This window comes from Lathyrus oleraceus, chromosome 6 (genome assembly GCF_024323335.1).
Source record: "Lathyrus oleraceus cultivar Zhongwan6 chromosome 6, CAAS_Psat_ZW6_1.0, whole genome shotgun sequence".
NCBI classification, from domain to species: Eukaryota; Viridiplantae; Streptophyta; class Magnoliopsida; order Fabales; family Fabaceae; genus Lathyrus; species Lathyrus oleraceus.
In genome coordinates this window covers 271,641,885-271,660,607 of record NC_066584.1, presented here as the reverse complement: position 1 = coordinate 271,660,607, position 18,723 = coordinate 271,641,885, and the positions used below count along the sequence as shown (strand labels likewise).

The following is an 18,723-nucleotide window of genomic DNA, read 5'->3' as shown; positions in this document are numbered from 1 at the left end:
TTGCTTCGATTTGACCTAAAAGGAACTCAATCTTCTTGCCCACATTCGTAGGACTTCAGACAACCAAAGATCCAAGAGAATTGATGAGAATTGAGTGAGAATCGAAGAGAAGAAGTTTTCTGAAATTTACCTTCAATGCTGTGCAGAAATGGATCTTGCTTGCTTCAAACTTGATCTGATCACACTTGAGAAGCTTGCAGAAGAGGTTTGGCAATGGTATAAAGCTTTGGATCCCGGAGTTATTGAATCTCCAAACAGTGAGATTCAAACTCAATTTTTAAGTTGAAAATTCTTAGGTTTTCTTTGAATGATGAGGGTTTCAATTGGGGGGAAACCTGGCGCGCAAGGTGTGTTTGAAATGAGCTCCAAGGGCCTGTATTTATATCACTTGAGAGTGATATTTGCACACTTGAAAAATTGCTAAATTTGGACATGGTGATGCACAAGCTTGCATGGGTGTGTACATGCCCATGAAGCAATCCAATTTGATCCATGTACAACTGTTATGAATTTCTAATGAGGCTTGGATGTCAAGGCAATGTGAAATGGGATTTTGAGCATTTGATTTCTTCCAATGATACAACCCTGTTAAGACCATGCACAACCCTAGAAACTCTCATCCAAAATTCATGAAATATGAGTCTTTGGAAAGCTTAGATCAAGGGAAACAAGTTTGATGTTGGACACTTTTTCATTTGGAACTTGGATCATGGTGAATTTTGAGGTGGTAGTTTGGAAATTTCAACATGTTGAAAACGTTTCTAAGTGTTAAGCCATATATCTCAATATTCAACCTTGCTTAACTTTTTATGTGAGCTCCAAATGTGAAATGTGTCTAATTGAAAGTTGTATCTCTTTCAAATACCTTCAAAATGGTCACCAATTTCATGTCATTTGGGTTTAGAATGATAGAGTTATGCATTTTTGAAGTTGAGGAAAATCACTTGCTCAATGGCATAGGGCAAAAATGACCTATAATGTATCCTCATATTACATGCTCATAAAAGTTGATTTAGCTCTCACTCCAAACATCAAAGTTGAATTAGACATCTTGAATTTGATTGTGTAACTTGGAAATATTTCATCTCATAAAAATTGAGCAAGTTATGGCCTTGGGAATTTGGCTTTCAAATTAGGGTTTAGACAATATAATGTTTCAACATAGAAATTGATTTTCCAGGCAAAACTAGCTCTAGGTATCGACATGAAATTTGTTTGTAATGTAATTTAGAGTAACGTTTCTCTTGAAGTCATTTTCACATGGTGAAAATTGTAGGAGATATGGTATAGGGAGACCCAGTTTTGATCAGATGAATTCATCTGGCCAACCACCAACAACCAACTTGCTAACCTTCAATTCTCTTGACTTTCTAGGCTCATGGTCGATCATATGTGCATAAGATGACTAATTTTTAAGTGTCCCTTGATAAATTTGATCAATTGGTGAGATAGCTTGTTGGAGAAGTTACTAAAGATACCTAGTCAAACTAGGGTTTCCAACGCAAATCACCTCCAAACACTTGAAGAACACTTGATCAATATGACATGTAGAGATCATTGGGACTCATATATTATGCTTTGAGACATTGTGGATCAATCCTTGATTATGCTATTAGCCATGAGGGTCTTAAACCCTAGGTGTGAACTTGATAGATCAATGATGATCATGCCCTACCTACAAAAGAGTTAGGCAAATGAGAAGACATATTTTTGATGTTTGGGTTAGAAAAATGATAATATACAAGTATGATACAATCACATGGTGCTTGGTGATCTCTCCTAAAACAAACCTAATGAACAAGGGGTAAGGAGGATGCCAAGGGGTGATCCCAATGCTAATGCATATGATGAAATTGCATGAGGGATCGTAGGGTCAAAATTGGGGTCTTACAGTTGCGAATCTTCTGATTCTGCCTCCCTTTCGCATCTCTTTAGTCCCAGTTTCATTATCGTAAAATCTCGGTAGCGACAGTTGGCAACTCTGTTGGGGATGCCAAAATTCCCTAAGCAAGTCTAGCCTAGTTTGGGTTGTTTTTTATGTTACGCACATGGAGATTCATCTGTTATCTATTTTTTCTATATATATTGCTTTTGTTGCTAACCTGTACATATTTTCTTTGTTTGTCTGTTGATCTGAAACCTTGGCTCTATGACGATGAATTTTGGAAGCAATAATGATTGCAAAGAAAAAACCTTGTGTGAAATACTCTCCACCCGAGTCTGAGAGTTTTTACTTGAGATAGGAGAGGTTGAGTAGTATTGGTCCGCGAGGTGCCTTCCTCGTTAGGGTCGTATGAGAACCTCACTTAGTGGTAGATTCTCTTAAGGGGATTGATGACCGTCGTGCTTTCGGCGTAAGCATCTTTTCCTTTACTAGATTCAGTGACCCTAAGACCCCTTTTAGAACCTTTAACTATGGCCATCCTAGACCGATGATCGCGTAGTATAGGCCACCGAGGTGCCTTCCTCGTAAGGGTCGATATGAAGATCTCACTTAGAGTAGATGACTTTGATGGGGCAGTCGCCTGGCAAGTAAATTGACATAAGAGGCTGACACACAAGGAAGTCCATGAATCTAGGGGCAGTGTCTTACACCCAATTTTCCAAAAGCCTTAGATCACACAAAGCGAGAACCTTGGTTTACTAAGTATTCATTATTAACTCCATGCTTCGTCACGATGATCCAAAACCATGAACCCATGCCTAAAATCATGTGGAAGTAATAAACCAATCATTCATTCATACATTCATTCATACATTCATTCATCATCAAAATAATAAGCAAAGCTCTTAAAAAATTTCGTTTGTTCGAACACAAAATTACAGGACTTTTTTCTGACACAATCATGGATACTTCAACAATGAAAAACACCTCTACCTTCCGCTTCAAGAGTCCCGACATCAGTTCATTAAAGGTCCTCTGCTCAAAGGTCGTAGCTCTCAAAGACAACAAGTTTAGAGCCAATTTTGGGAACATAATAGATCTTCTAACCGAGAAGGTTGACTATGGAGCTATCACTATAATGTCCCAATACTATGACGTCCCTTTAAGATGCTTCACTTTCCCCGACTTCCAAATCTCTCCAACATTGGAAGACCTCGAGAGACTCCTCAACTGGTCAATCAAATAATATAACCCTTTCCCGAAGTTGGAAGAAGGCTTCTGTTTGACCGTGCTCTCACTCTCCTTGGGCATCAATACCAACAAGCTAGTGGCCAATTGGGGCGTTAAAGGATCTATCAAAGGTTTAACCTAAGAGTTCCTCAAAGCCCATTCTTGGGAAATGATTAAAAAAGGAAGACTTGACTTCTGTAGTGCAACCTTGGCACTTTTGATTCATGGAATTGTCCTCTTCCCAAATATGGACAAGTTCGTGGATCATTTAGCAGTTGAAGTCCTTCTAACAAAGAATCTAGTGCCTTTTTTACTTGCCGACTTCTACTATACCTTTCATACAAGGCATGAGGAGAAGGGAGGTACTTTCCTCTGTTGTGATCATATGTTACATCTATTGATGAGGGTCCGCATGCCTCAAAGTGGACCTTTTACTCAAAACAAACTGACATGGCCGCAAAGGTTCGTATCTCTCTCCGCCAGCTCAATTATATGGTACAAAAGGGAATGGGATACAAAAGACGCATCACAAGATGTGAAAAGTTCTCTAATGTACCCTTAATACGATTGCAAGGTTTCATAAACTACAACCCTTCTATGCTCAAGAGACAACTAGGGTACGCCATGATGAGTCCTCCCGAGGAAAGAGATTTCATTCCATTCGTCATCAATACCGTGGATCCGCTTGATTCAAATGTGAAAAGAGTGTAAAAAACTTGGACAAGCATAGTCCGTATTGACCAAGAATAGGGAAATAAAACATCCTAGTCAAGGAACCCTACTATGTGTGGGAAAAATAGAGGGCTAGGGTTGTTAAGATGGCGTTTCTGTTTGACCCTTCTTCATTCCCATTGATGCTCGAGCCCGAGCCTATCCTACAAGAGGACATGGACAAACTTACCAGCCAAATCAAAGAGCTTGAGTTGGAAAACACTCAATTATGAGTCCAAATCAATCATGCCAAGGAACATAACCACGTCTTGGAGGATAAGGTTAAGCAAGTTTGTGAAAAATTCAAAGATAGCAAGAAGAGGCTTCGATTAGCCGAGGGCCAAATAGTTTTGGTTGGTGGAGCTCTACAAGGAGCTAATTCTAAGCTAGACTTCCGCAATGACGAGTTGGATCAAGCATTCTGAATCATCAGGGACCTTGAGAATACTGTCGAGAGGTCTAATGCCACGAAGAAAGAAGCGGGGGAAGATTATGAGGCCCAAATTCTCTAGCTAAGGACCACTCTAAAAGAGTATAAGGACCTTTTGGCCAAGGAACGGCTAGAGAGAGAAAAGATTCACTGAAGCTTCTTGCGTGAGTAGTTCAACCTTGGGAGAGCTCACGAGAAAATCAAGAACTTGAAGAGGGGGATCTATGAGCAAGCCTATGTTGGATTGCAAAACAACTGTAGACATTGGGAGGAGTGTTTCCATGGAGCCGAAGCTGCCATTGCTCAAAGGGATGGAATCATCCACAATCTCCAAGCCCTTTACAATGAGTGGAGGGACAAATACGCCAACATGGAGGTGCTAACTAACTATGCCCTTCAAGACTTTCCCAACAAGTTAAAGGAGACTGATCTGATAAAACACGAATAACTTCGTCAAATTCTGCAAGAAGACGATGGCCAAAATCATCACCAACATTGAGGCTTTCCGCATGTCTCAAGGGGTCACTTTTAGGATGGATATCTAGTTGGTTTATTTGTTTCCATTACTTGTATTTTGCAACTTCCATGTATTGCAATCTATTTTCCCTTCAAAGGATGAATGAAAGCTTGTGATTTTCTCTATTGTGTTTTCCTTTATCTATGATTATGAAGTTAAATCGTCAAGTAGTTTTTGCAACGAATAAACACGAATAACTAAAAAGAGATGCTCTTTAACATAAAAAAAACATTAATGCATCATTTACATCTTTCAAAACATAAAAACATAAAAACTCATCCATCCACCCTTTTTTCTAACCAGAACCACTCTCCAAAGCTGACTTTCCGATACGATACACGAGGACACCAACAGGATGTCATGGAGCAACTTCAAGAAAACCAAGTTGCCCTTCAGGAAGAAGTATCCCAAGTACGGTCCCAAATGCGGAAGATAATGGAGACTATCAAAGCAATCGCGAGAGGCCAAGAAATTATGGCAAAAATGCAAGAGGATATGAACCAACATGCCAATTCTACCAATCCTCATATCCCTCTAGTGGTCCAGACTTTGACTCCACCTCCTAAAGTTGACCCTCCTTGTAACATAAGTGCACCCGACGGTGTTTCACACGTCAATCCTCGTCCTCATGACGTTGAAATAGATGAGCAACATGATGCATTCTTTAGCCCAAGGGTTGGTTCTTAGTATGACGCTTTCGGTCAGCAACCAACGAGGCGGAGAGGAAGGTAAAGGCTATAGAGGAGAAGCTCAAGGAAATGTAGAGCACCGATGTTTTATGTCTTGACGCGACAAAGTCCCAGACTTTGAAAATTTTAAGGGAAATAGCGACCCTATGACTCACATTAGGGCATACTGCCGAAAAATGCCTGCTATTTCTAGTGATAATCAACTATTAAAGCATTTTTTCAAGATTCCCTCAGTGGGGCATCTTTGGATTGTGTAGCGGTAAATTCATGACCATCAAGCTATGGGTAAGCTTAACGTCAATAAAACCAGAGTTGCCACCACGCTTTTATTGTTTCCAAAGGAAAAGGGAAAAGTACAAACAAAACCCAAAGATAAGAACTTTTCAAATCAAAACTAATAAAATGCCAGAGATTAAAGGTAAGGGGGTTGGTTACACAGAGGGAATATGTTAGCACCCAAAGTGTCCTAGGGGTTGGTTACACAGAGGGAATGTGTTAGCACCCAAAATGCCAGAGATAAAAGATGTTTGAGAAAAATAGAGTGTGGATATAAGAAAAGAATTCATTGATTATATTTTTGTGTTTGACAAGACCTTCGGACTTGTGCCTATGTACCAACATAAAAATGAGGGATGAAAACCTCATAGTTTGTGGTATCAATTTCAAAAATGGGTGAGTTGCTTTTAACAAAATTTAAGTTGAAAGAGGCACAAAGAGCCCAAAGCTTTGAATGAGTGTTAGTTATTTTTGTCTTTTGAAATTTTAAGTCAATATGATTAGATTTACTTACAGGTTTGATTTAAGAAAAGAGTTTAAAAATTCAATGGCATAAGGCCAAAGTTTCTATTTGAAATAAGTTCTAAATTTGAAATCACAACCAAAGAAAGTTTTTTGAAAAGCGGGAGAGGTTTTGAAATTTAAGAAGTGGGAGGAGATGAAGAGACTAATCCTAAGCATAAACTTAAAAGTTAAGAGTTGAAAAGATCTGACTAATGGGATGCAATCCAACAGACAAGAGTGTCATATAGAAATCCCACTTTCCCTTTTGGACTTGGAATCAAGCAGTAATCAGCAAGCAATTACCAATATGAAGATCAAGGAATCAAATAAAGATGGCCACATCTAAGCAAGCAAATCCCATAGCTAGCAGTCTTCTTTGTCTTCTCATGTATCAGACAAAATACTTATTGATCCACTTAGAATGAAGTATTAGACACAATATCAAAATAACAACTTATATCAAGACCATGTAGAAGATAAGCTCAAATGAATCCCAATACTTGCATTAGATGAAGGCTCAATTCTCAAAAACTTAGTCTCAAAATGTTGGCATTGGTCAAGTCCTTTTTGCACAGGGAATGTTGCCTTGTTCTAAGTCCAAAAGTTCATATCAAGATCAACAGTCCACCAAACATTTTTTAGGGTTTTTGTTGTTTATTAAGTGTTTTAGGGTCCTAAGACCACAAACAAAATCAAAATGCACAAAAAAATATATACAATCACAAGATATGGCTCAAATGAGCAAAGTTAAAATGGCATAAACATAAACAAATTAAATGAAATGTAAATGACAATGAATGATAAATGACTAGAAATTAAATTGCATAAAGTAAATTAGTTGAAAGTAAAGCAATATTAACAAGAGTTAGTCAAGTGTTAGTCAAAGTTAATTGGATGTTAGTAGGGTTTTGCTTTTCAATTGATTAAGTCATTCTTTGGATAACACTCAACCATCTATTCACAAGCATGAATCTTTGAACTAAGACATCTTCCATAAGAAGTAAAATAGGCCATGTTTCCACACAATACCATGAAATATGGGAGACTTATAATCTCACTTACTAGAATGTTATGCCTTTAGGGTCAAATTTAGCTCTATGTTAAGCAATCATAATTGGACATATGTAGAAGTCATAACTATCTGAGGTCGGGCAATAAATATTTAGGTGTTAATGCATGTTAGAGATTTAGTATAATGAACCAAACTCCTAAAACATACCACACACTAAAAGGAAAGATCAAAAGGGATGGACCTATCTCATCCATACTTGTATTGGTTCATCTGACACAAGGTCATTGATTAATCAATTAGCTTTAGGATATTGAGACTTCATTTGGTCAGTGAAAGAAACACAATTTGGTCATGCGAGGAATTTTATCAAATTAAGATCATTCATTAATTTTGGGAGATGAAATGTACATTTCATCAATCCCCTAAATCCAATTATTTTAATTCAATAAAAGTCAAATCAACCTTGACCAAGGCTCAAACAAACAGGCAAACATCATAAGACCATAAAAATGGCTCAACATAATTTTTAAACAATTAATTAATTCAAAAATCAAATTAAAAATGCATTAAAATTCAATTTAATTTAGTCAAAACCTAAAATCTCTTTAAAACACCAAATAAATGGCCAAGAGATTTATCCTAGGTCAAACAAGGTCAAAGGACCTTAGACAAAAAATTTCATGATTTTTCAAAAGTCAGAAGTATTTTTAAACAATTAAAAATATGCACAAAAACATTTAATTCATGAAAAATATCAAAATTAATCCAAAAACTAATTTTAATTCAGAAAACTAAAGAGAAAAATATTTAAAGATTTTTGGTGAAAGTCACATATTTTTTGGATTAAAAATGAAATTAATATGAATTAAAGAAAATAAAGAAATTAAATGAAAAATAAGAAAATACAAAAAAAACAAGGGCAATCAGATCTCCCTCATTAATTGAGGTGGCATATCTGATGACCACATGCTCTATCCATGGTGGACTTGAGTAAAAGCGCCTATAAATACAATGACCAAGATTAGAACGTTGGGCCAAGATCAGATCGTTGGAACCTTGCTAACACACCACCAGAGCCCTAGCTCCGGTCATCTTCTCCGGTGAGGACCACCAGACTGGTTCAACCTAAACTTCATGAAAAATGGAAAAAAATGACATTAATTTGAAGAGAAAATGCTCAGGATCACGAATTTGACCTCAATTTTCTCCAATTCCAAGTATATAATAAGATACACGGATTAGAATTTTGAGGATCACGAACTGAGTTGCTTCAGTTTGACCTCAAAGCAACTCAGTCATGTTGCCTACATTGATAGGACTTCAGCCAACCAAAAATCTCAAAGAATAGTTAAGAATTGAGAGAAAATCGAAGAGATCAAGTTTCTGAAATTTAACCTTCGAGTAGCTTCAGTTCAACTTGATCTTGATCTGGATTTGCTTGATTCTTCCTCCTCTTGCTTGCAGTGATCAATTGAGATGAAAAGGGCAATAAATTCTTGGAGTTTGAACTTCAAAACATAAGGTGAAATTCAAACTCGATTTCAATGAAATCCTCAAGAAATTCTATGGAGTGAGGGGTCTGAGTTGTCTTCGCAAAGCTTGGGCAAGGTGTTCATGCATTTCTGAGCTCATGGCACTTGTATTTATAGGCTCTTCAAATGCTTTTTGCACACTTCCATTCAAACTCCAAAAATGGTAATGAACTCAAGAAAGCTTGCATGGGCGTGTACAAAGCCCAAAGAATGATGTCAAAGAGTCCAAAATCATGCACATGTGATGCTGAAAGCAATTCATTAAGCCATGCAATATGGAATGGAGATTGGTCATGAAAATCTTCCAAATGGGGCCATGCATTGCACCCATGCGCAAGTACTTCAATTTTGATCCAAATGAGATGATATGGGACTTTTTGGAAAGGTGAGATCAAGGGGAACAACTTTCATGTTGAACACTTTTCCATTTTAAGCTTGTATCATGATGAATCTTGAGGTGGAAGTTTGGAAAATCAAACATATTTGAAAATTTTCTAAGTACCAAGTCAAATGTTCACTTCTTCCACCTTGGATAACTTTTGCTATGGACTTCAAATGCAAAACGTCCCATCATCAAAGTTGTAGGTCTTTAAAACCTATTAAATTTGGTCACAAATTAGACCTCATTTAGATTTGGCATGAAGAAGTTATGAATTTTAGAAGTTGAGGAAAATCACTTGTTCAATGGTAATGCCCCAAAATGACCTATAATGTTTCCTCTTGTAACATGCATTTTAAAGTTTAATTTGAACTTCTTAAAACATAAAAGTTGAAAAGGACACCTTTAATTTGATCATAGAATTTGAATGGATTTCATAGAATAAAAATTGAGCAAGTTATGGTCCTTAGAAGTTGACCTCCTAACTAGAGTTCAGACAAAATGACCTATAATCTTTCACCAAAAAAAATGACTTTCCAAGCAAAACTAGCTTTTGACTTCCACATGAAAGTTGTTTTTAATGTCGTAAGGAGTAATGTTTCTCTTAGAATCATTTTCATATGACAAAACGTGTAGGAGATAGGGTCTAGGGAACCCCAACTTTGACCAGTTGACTTTCTCTGATCAACCACCATGAACCATCTTTCTAGCTTGACATTCTCTTGATTTTTGGGACTTATGGAGGATCATACATGCATACGATGATATAATGTGAAGTATCCCTTGAAATATTTGATCAATTGATGAGGAAACTTGTTGAAGAAGTCACATAAGATACCAAGATGAATTAGGGTTTCCAGGGAAAACAAAGTTCAAACTCTTGATGAATTCTTGATCAAAATGATATATGAAGATCATGGGGATTCATATATTATGTTTAGAGTCAATTTCCTCGCTTAATTAGTATCGTTTCACTGAGGGTCTTAATCCCTAGATATAAGCTTGATGAGGCATAGGTGAACACACACACTACCTACAAAAGAAGTAAACTATACATTGACATATTTTTGGGTATTTTGGTTAGTAAATAATGAAAAACAAAGTATGATGCAATCAAATATGCTTGGTGATCTCTCCCAATACAAACCCAATGAATAACGGGTAAGAAGGATGCCAAGTTGTGATCCCAAAGCCAATGCATATGATGAGATGACATGAGGGATCTTAGGGTCAAAATTGGAGTCTTACAGCTGCCTTATTTAAGGACGTTCTAACTAAGGATGTGAAGGTTAAAATCTCTTTATCAAATCAGTAGAATGGACTTAAATAACAAAATATAGAAATAAATTGTGGTCCCTAAGAAACCTCATGATGCATATGATATGAATGTTAAAAATAATCTTTATGTGGAAATATTTCCACAAAGGAAAAGAATTAGGAGAGAATGAAAGTCCACGGGAGTATAATGCATTCCATAAGGAACATTCACTAGGGAGACAAAGACTATTGGGGTAAACAGATTATGCTTAGGTTAGGCTACGACTTAAAAACTACTAGAGACAAGAGGGAAATTCCATGAAAATAAATTAATGGAAGGACTCGGTTGGGGAATAAGGGGAAAATCCACAGGGGAGCAGGTAGATCAGAACAAATTTGAGATACCCGAACCAAACTCAAATGGGGAAGAAAGATATTCAACGCAGGAGTACCAAAAATATATTATATAATACCGGTTACTGGGTAGGAAGATTATGTATTCTGACAGAGGGACATCCATTATCGGTTAGGGTAAACATATCAAGGATGACTCACTGAGGAAAAAGGAGATGTATTCGCTACCAGTTACTGGGTAAGAACAACCTACTGGGGAAAATATCAAATAGGATTTACAACTACCGGGGAATGAAAATAGGGATTACAACTACCTTTTTACTGGGTAGAAAACCACAAAGGGAGAATATCCGTCATCGATTAGGATGAACATATCAAGGATAGACTTCCTGGGGGAAACGTGAAAACGAATCCGCTGGGGAAAAATGAAGGAAGTAAATTACATTTATCGGGTATTGGGCAAAAGTAAAGTACTCACAAATCGAGAAGAGAATTACCAGTTACTGGGTAATAGACTCTCAAGGGAACAAAAGTATCTATCTATGTAAGAACTAGAAAGAAACCATTAAACAGGGACTCAACCCAATGAGGACATAACTCAATGGGAGTGGTTCCATCCAGATAATTAACTGGGGAGGAAACTGAAACAATAATCATCCACGAGGAAATAACTCAGTGGGGAAATGAGAAAGGTTAGATTCTTTCATCTTAAAGGGGACTAACACTCTACAATTGAAGGAGGATAGACACCAATTTTGCATAGAGAAATAATATCACCAAAGCAGGGAATCAGACATAAGGAAACAAATGCAATACAAATGTACAATGAAATATCTGATGTTGTGTTTTATGCGTGAATATGTATATATATGATTGATGATTATGCTGACAAAACCATCACAAAGGATACAACTATCACAGATTCGAATCATCGCTGCAACACTCGGCTAATCTCAACAAGATGGAAACACCAACTGGAGAAGATGCTGGGGATGAAGACAAATAATCTGACTTTGAATATCTCAATCTTGGCTAGAGGAAAAAGATAAGATCTGCTGAGGATTCGAGTTGTCAATTCTGCGAGGATTTTTAGGCCAACACCATATCAAATGGGAGACGACCTCACAAGGGACCAAATCAAATACTGCTCAGAATTAACACTGACGTATCTGAAGATGAACTCCGAAGAGGAGTACAAGAGATAAAGCTATGCTCGGAGGATCTAGGAAAACCGCTGAGGATGTGAACCTTTAACTCAGTTGGGAAAATGATTTGTAGAACGAACTGATCACCAATTCAACTCTACTGGGTACAAATAATGAACTGCTTTGGGAATCATCAAACCAACTACTTGGGGAAGACCAACAAGGCTCTGCATTATTAAGACTTACTTGTTCTTAGACTGCTGTTGATATTCTCTACTGAAATTAACTGCTTTTTAAAGTGATTGCTTTTATTATTTTAAAAATGATTTTTATTAATTTATTTCAAAATTATCATCATAAAAATTCAATTTTATTTTAGCTGAAAAATAAATAAGAGTAGAAACAATTGAATGAAAAGCTCAACTTTATTTAATAAAATGGTAGTCTGTAAATGACAAGACTCCATAGATCTTTAATAAACTTGAAAAACGGTAATTTACATGGAAAAGGGCTACATTAAATACAATGATCACTACTCTCCCTACCAACTTCAATACCCATTATGCTCTTGCCTTTGGTCGAGAATGAGGAATCAGAAACGAATGACTTACTTAAAACTGTCTCTAATGACCCGGACCAAACGAATACAGTTACTTGCCATAATCCCTAATTTTGCCTAGATTGCCCCAAGGTGGGGTACTCAATCTATCGGGACGATTTTTCTGTTTTAGGTCTCTAAACGTTTCCTGGATCACCCTTTCGGGTTTTCAATATACCGAGACGCTCATTTTTTCCTATGCCACCCTTTCGGGTTTTCAACTTAGCGAGCTGCTCTTTTCTTTTTAGGCGAAGTATTTCTTGACTGCATCGGCATTCACAGGACAGGTGAACAATTCACCATCCATAGTTGTAAGAATCAAAGCACCTCCTGAGAAGGCTCTCTTAACAACATACGGGCCTTCGTAATTAGGAGTCCACTTGCCCCTAGCATCAGGTTTGAAGGATAGAATTTTCTTGAGCACAAGGTCACCTTCTCTAAACACACGAGGTCTGACCTTCTTATCAAATGATTTCTTCATTCTCTACTGATATAAATAACCATGACACATGGAAGTCAACCTCTTCTCTTCAATTAAGTTCAACTGGTCATATCTGGTCTGGCACCATTAAGCTTCTGTCAATTTGGCTTCCATCACGACATGCAATGATGAGATCTCAACCTCTACTAGGAGCACAACTTCCATACCATAAACAAGTGAGAAAGGGTTTGCCCCTGTTGAAGTGTGGATGGATGTACGGTACCCATGCAAAGCAAATGAGAGCATCTCATGCCAATCTTTATACGTCACAACCATCTTTTGAATAATCTTCTTGATGTTCTTATTCGCAGCTTCAACAAGGGTCTGTTGGGAGAAGAATTATGATGTGCAATATTTAAGTCCTTGCAAAGAGCTTCCACCATGTTATTATTCAAGTTAGATCCATTGTCAGTAATGATCTTACTTGGCACACCATACCGATATATAATCTGATTCTTGATAAACCTCACTACAACTTGCTTGGTTACATTCGCATACGATGTTGCTTTAACCCACTTTGTGAATTAGTCAATAGCCACCAAAATGAAATGATATCCGTTTGAAGCTTTGGACTCAATCATACCAATCATATCAATTCCCCACATGGAAAAAGGACATGGAGAGGAAACGGCATTCAACGGCGTCGGATGAACATGAATCATATCTGCATAATCTTGACATTTGTGGCATTTCTTCACAAAATTGCAACAGTCAGATTCCATTGTCAGCCAATAGTAACCTGCTCTCAACATCTTTTTAGCTATAGCATATCCATTGGAATGAGTATCAAAGGAACCTTCATGGACTTCAGTCATCAACATGTATACTTCGTGTCTATTCACGCATCTGAGCAAGACCATATCAAAGTTTCTTTTGTAGAGTACATCACCATTCAGGTAGAAGTTGCCAACTAATCTCCCCAAAGTCTTCTTATCTTTCAAAGATGTCCCAGGCGGGTAAATCGGACTTTGGAGGAAACATTTAATATCAAAATACCACGGCTTCTCATCTTTTACCTCTTCAACAACAAACACATGAGTTTGCCTATCAAGACGCATCACATTCAAGTTGGGAACTTCATTCCAAAACTTTACCATAATCATTGAAGCCAACGTTGCAAGAGCATCTTCCATCCGGTTTTCATCTCGAGGGATATGACGAAATTTAACCTTTGTTAAGAAATTTGAATTCCTCCTTGCATAATCTCTATATGGTATCAAACCGGGTTGATTCATCTCCCATTCACATTTGATCTGATTCACAACCAAAGTTGAATCTCCATAGATGCCAAGATATTTGATTCTGAGATCAATGGCCTCTTCAAGCCCCATAATGCAAGCTTCATACTCAACCATATTGTTTGTACACTTGAAAGTCAATCTAGCTGTAAATGGAAAATGAGTGCCTTGAGGAGTAATAATCACTACCCAATGCCATTACCATACTGATTAACAGCTCCATCAAATACCATGCCCCAACGGGAACCAGGTTCTGGCCCTTCTTCAAGCAATGGTTCATCACAATCTTTCATCTTCAGGTACAAGATCTCTTCGTCAGGAAAATCATACTGCACTGACTGGTAATCTTCAATCGGTTGGTGAGCCAAGACACTACCCTTAATTTCTTTTTGAGATCGATATTCAATATCATACTCTGATAATAACATTTGCCAATGAGATATCCTCCCAACTAAAGTAGGCTTCTCAAAGATATACTTGATTGGATCCATTTTGGATATCAACCAAGTAGTATGATTCAACATATAGTGGCGCAAACACTTAGTAGCCCAAGCCAATGCACAACAAGTCTTTTCCAGCATAGAATACCGAGTCTCAAAATCGCTAAACTTCTTACTGAGGTAGTAAATTGCACATTCTTTCTTCCCAAATTCATCTTGTTGACCAAGAACATAACCCATACTCTCATCAAGCACAACCAAATACATGATCAATGATCTTCCTTCAACAGGTGGAGATAGGATCTGAGGCTCAAGCAAATACTCTTTGATACTGTTAAAAGCTTTCTGGAAATCTTCAGTCCAATCACCAGACTGATCTTTCCGAAGAAGCTTGAAGATAGGCGCACATGTGGCAGTCATATGAGATATAAATCTTGAGATATAATTCAAGTGGCCGAGAAAACGTCTGACTTGCTTCTCAGTTTTGGGCGCAAGCATTTCTTGTATTTCTTTGACCTTGGCAGGATCAACTTCAATACCCTTCTCGCTGACAATAAAGCCCAATAACTTACCAGAACGAACACCAAAATTACACTTATTGGGATTCAAGGGGAGTTTGTACTTCCTCAAATGCTCGAATAGCTTCAACAAATGCTCAACATGTTCTTCTTCATCACTCGATTTGGAAATCATATCATCAACATAAACCTCAATCTCTTTATGCATCATATCATGAAAAAGAGTGGTCATATCTCTCTGGTACGTTGCACCAGCATTCTTTAAACCGAAAGGCACCACTCTATAATAGAATGTACTCTAGGGTGTAATGAATATGGTCTTCTCCATATCTTCGGGTGCCATCTTGATTTTATTATAACCGGAAAATCCATCCATAAAAGAAAACACTTTGAATTTAGTTGTATTATCTACCAACATGTCAATGTGTGGAAAAGGAAAATCATCGTTGAGACTAGCTTTGTTTAGATCTCTATAATCAACACACATGCGGACTTTTCCATCTTTCTTAGGAACAAGCACAATATTGGCCACCCCTTGCGGATATTCAGAGGTAACAAGAAAACCATCATCAATTTGCTTCTGCACTTCCTCTTTGATCTTAACTGCCATAGCAGGATGAGTTCTCCTTAACTTTTGCTTAACTGGCGGGCACTCTGGCTTCAACGATAATCTATGCTCCACAATCTCAAAATCCAACCTAGACATGTCTTGATAGGACCAAGAAAACACATTAGAATACTCTCGAAGAAGGTCAATCAACCCCTTCTTAGCCTCTGGACATAGTTGAGACTTAATCTTGACTTCCTTCACATCGTCTTCGGAACCCAAGTTGACTATTTCAATATGCTATTCAAACGGCTGAATGGGTTTTTCCTCATGCTCAAGTAAATGAGATAATTCATCAGATACTTCATCATCAGTTTCTTCCTCAGCCTCAAACACATGGAAATCAAAATTTGGAGAGGGAGTAGGATCATTGTATTCAATGGGTTTGAGAACCAACCTGCATAATGATTTGATATTTTGATTTTAGAGAAGTAATTATGGCCAAATATTATGCAAATGGAAGATTATTATTTATTTATGTTTTTTTGTGATTACCATTTTCAGAAAATCAAAAAGTAAAAGTAAAACATCATAGACGTGGATGAATAAAATTGTATTTTATTGATGATAATTGAAATGCCCAAAAATGTTCACTTCTCCCTTAGGCATAGGAGAATGATTTTTCTTTAAAATGAAAAAAAAACAAATTACTTAGATCGGTGAATAACAGTAGGAATATCAACAGCAACCCAATTGTTGCAAATCTGGCCATGCGTCACAAAGTTGGCACAGGCTTCAGCTTCATCACCACTGTCCTCGATCACAACAGCTGAGTGTTGATCATTACCATGAATGAATCCTCCACTGCGGAAACTCAGTTGCACATCTTTAGCTTTGATTTTGAATGACCCTGGTTGAAGTCCCAATCCGGCCATATTCTTGTTCTCAGCAATCTCTATCAATCGGCCCCATTGATCAGTGTTTCCAGCCTCAATAGATTTCTGAGCATCGTTGAGAGAAGACATAGGTGCCCCAGTTTTCTTCACTTCAGAAATAGACAAGGCTTGGAACAATGTTCCAACCTCCTCCTCAACTTCAACATACAAAAAGGATGACATATGACTCAATAATAATTCCTTCTCTCCACCAACAACGACAAGCTTGTCGTTCTTCATAAATTTAAGCTTCGGGTGCAGAGTAGATGTCACTGCTCCTGCCTCATGAATCCATGGCCTTCCCAATGAACAACTGTACGCCGGGTGGATATCCATCACTTGGAAAGTAATTTGGAAATCACTCAGACCAATCTTAACTGGAAGGTCCACTTCACCAGTGACAATTTTTCTGGAACCATCAAATGCTTTGACAATTACGCCAGTGTATCTCATCGGGGCGCCTTGATAGGAAGGTATGGACAAAGTTGACTTCAGAAGCAAGTTCAAAGACAAACAAATATCGACTAACACATTGGACAGAGCGTCCTCCTTACAATTCATAGAAATATGGAGCACTAAATTATGATCTTTGCCTTCCTCGGGAAGCTCTTCATCACAAAAACTCAAATTATTGCAAGAAGTGATGTTAGAAACAATGTGGTAAAACTGATCCACAGAAACATCGTGTTCAACATAGGCTTGTCCGGTCACTTTCTGCAACGCCTCCCTATGTACTTCAGAATTCATCAATAGTGACAGCACGAAGATCTTTGACGGGGTCTGGAGCAGCTGATCCACCACATTAAACTCACTGATCTTTATCAATTTTAACACTTCATCATCACCACTAGCCTTCAGTTTGATGGATTCACTAGACTGACACACTGGAGCATTAATTGGATTCACCACTGGCATCTCCACTCTCTTACTGGCTGCAGCATCCACTACCTCTTTCAGAAAGACCGGACCGAAAACATGACCACTACGTGTCACTTTTGCAATATCAGCTATATTTATCACAAAATCTTCTACTGGTAAAGGAACCTCTTGACCATTCTCCATCATTGTGGCGTTATACTAATAAGGCACGGCTTTATCAGATGCATACGGAATAGGGCCCGCTAACTATATTACCAACGACGATACCAATCTATTAACACTGTTGATATTGCTGCTATAAAATTAGATTTCTACCCGCTCATGGGTGTTAAACACTAGCACGATTACATTCACATCATTTCCCATATCCCTCGACTGTTGAATCTGGATTACATTCTAATCCATCAACTTCTGGATATCTCTCTTGACAATCATACACCCAAGGGGGTTCCCACTACAAATGACACAATCGTCATGGTCATGTTCACAGTCACTAATAAACACAGAGTTCTATGCATTTCCACTAGAGACCTACGGGTACGTCGTACATCAAAAACTCGAAAGTTCCTTGGACAATCGTCCACCATGTTGACAGTAGCATTACCATCAGTAGGCAATGGATTAGCTTTCACATTAGGCGCTCGGTCCTCAATGGACACCATCCCACTCTTCAGAAGCTTTTGTACTTCGTATTTCAATGGATAGAAGTTCTCTATGTCATGGCCAGGGGCTCCCTAGTGAAAGGCACATCGAAGTTCAGGTATGAACCACCATGGAAGTGGCTTAGGAATTTATGGAGGATTTCTGGGTCAAATAAGGTTCCTGAGAACCAAAAATGGGTATAATTTTGCGTAGGACATAGGAATAGGGTCAAAGGAGACCTTCTTCCTCTCAAATTTTTTTTGATTATTATTGTTGTTATTGTTATAGTTGGTTCTTTGTTGTGGTTGTTGTTGACGTTGTTGTTGCTGAATCGGAACAGATTGATTGTTGGAATTTTTGGAAAATACAGGAATCACTGAAGAAACTTGATGTTGATGTTGACGAGGTTGAGAACTCTTTCTGACATGAGGCCTCCTTTGCCTCCCTACTGACACTGAATTAATTTCCCCCTCCTTCCTCTTGGAGAAACTACCATCGTATTTCTTACTAAACGATGCTTCTTC

At 37.8% G+C, this 18,723-nt stretch overlaps 1 pseudogene; it reads right to left on the bottom strand.

Moving 5' to 3' along the window:
• LOC127095126 (uncharacterized) overlaps positions 1–17,743 on the bottom strand; it is a 56,434-nt pseudogene extending 38,691 nt beyond the window's left edge.
• Positions 17,744–18,723: the final 980 nt, after the last annotated feature.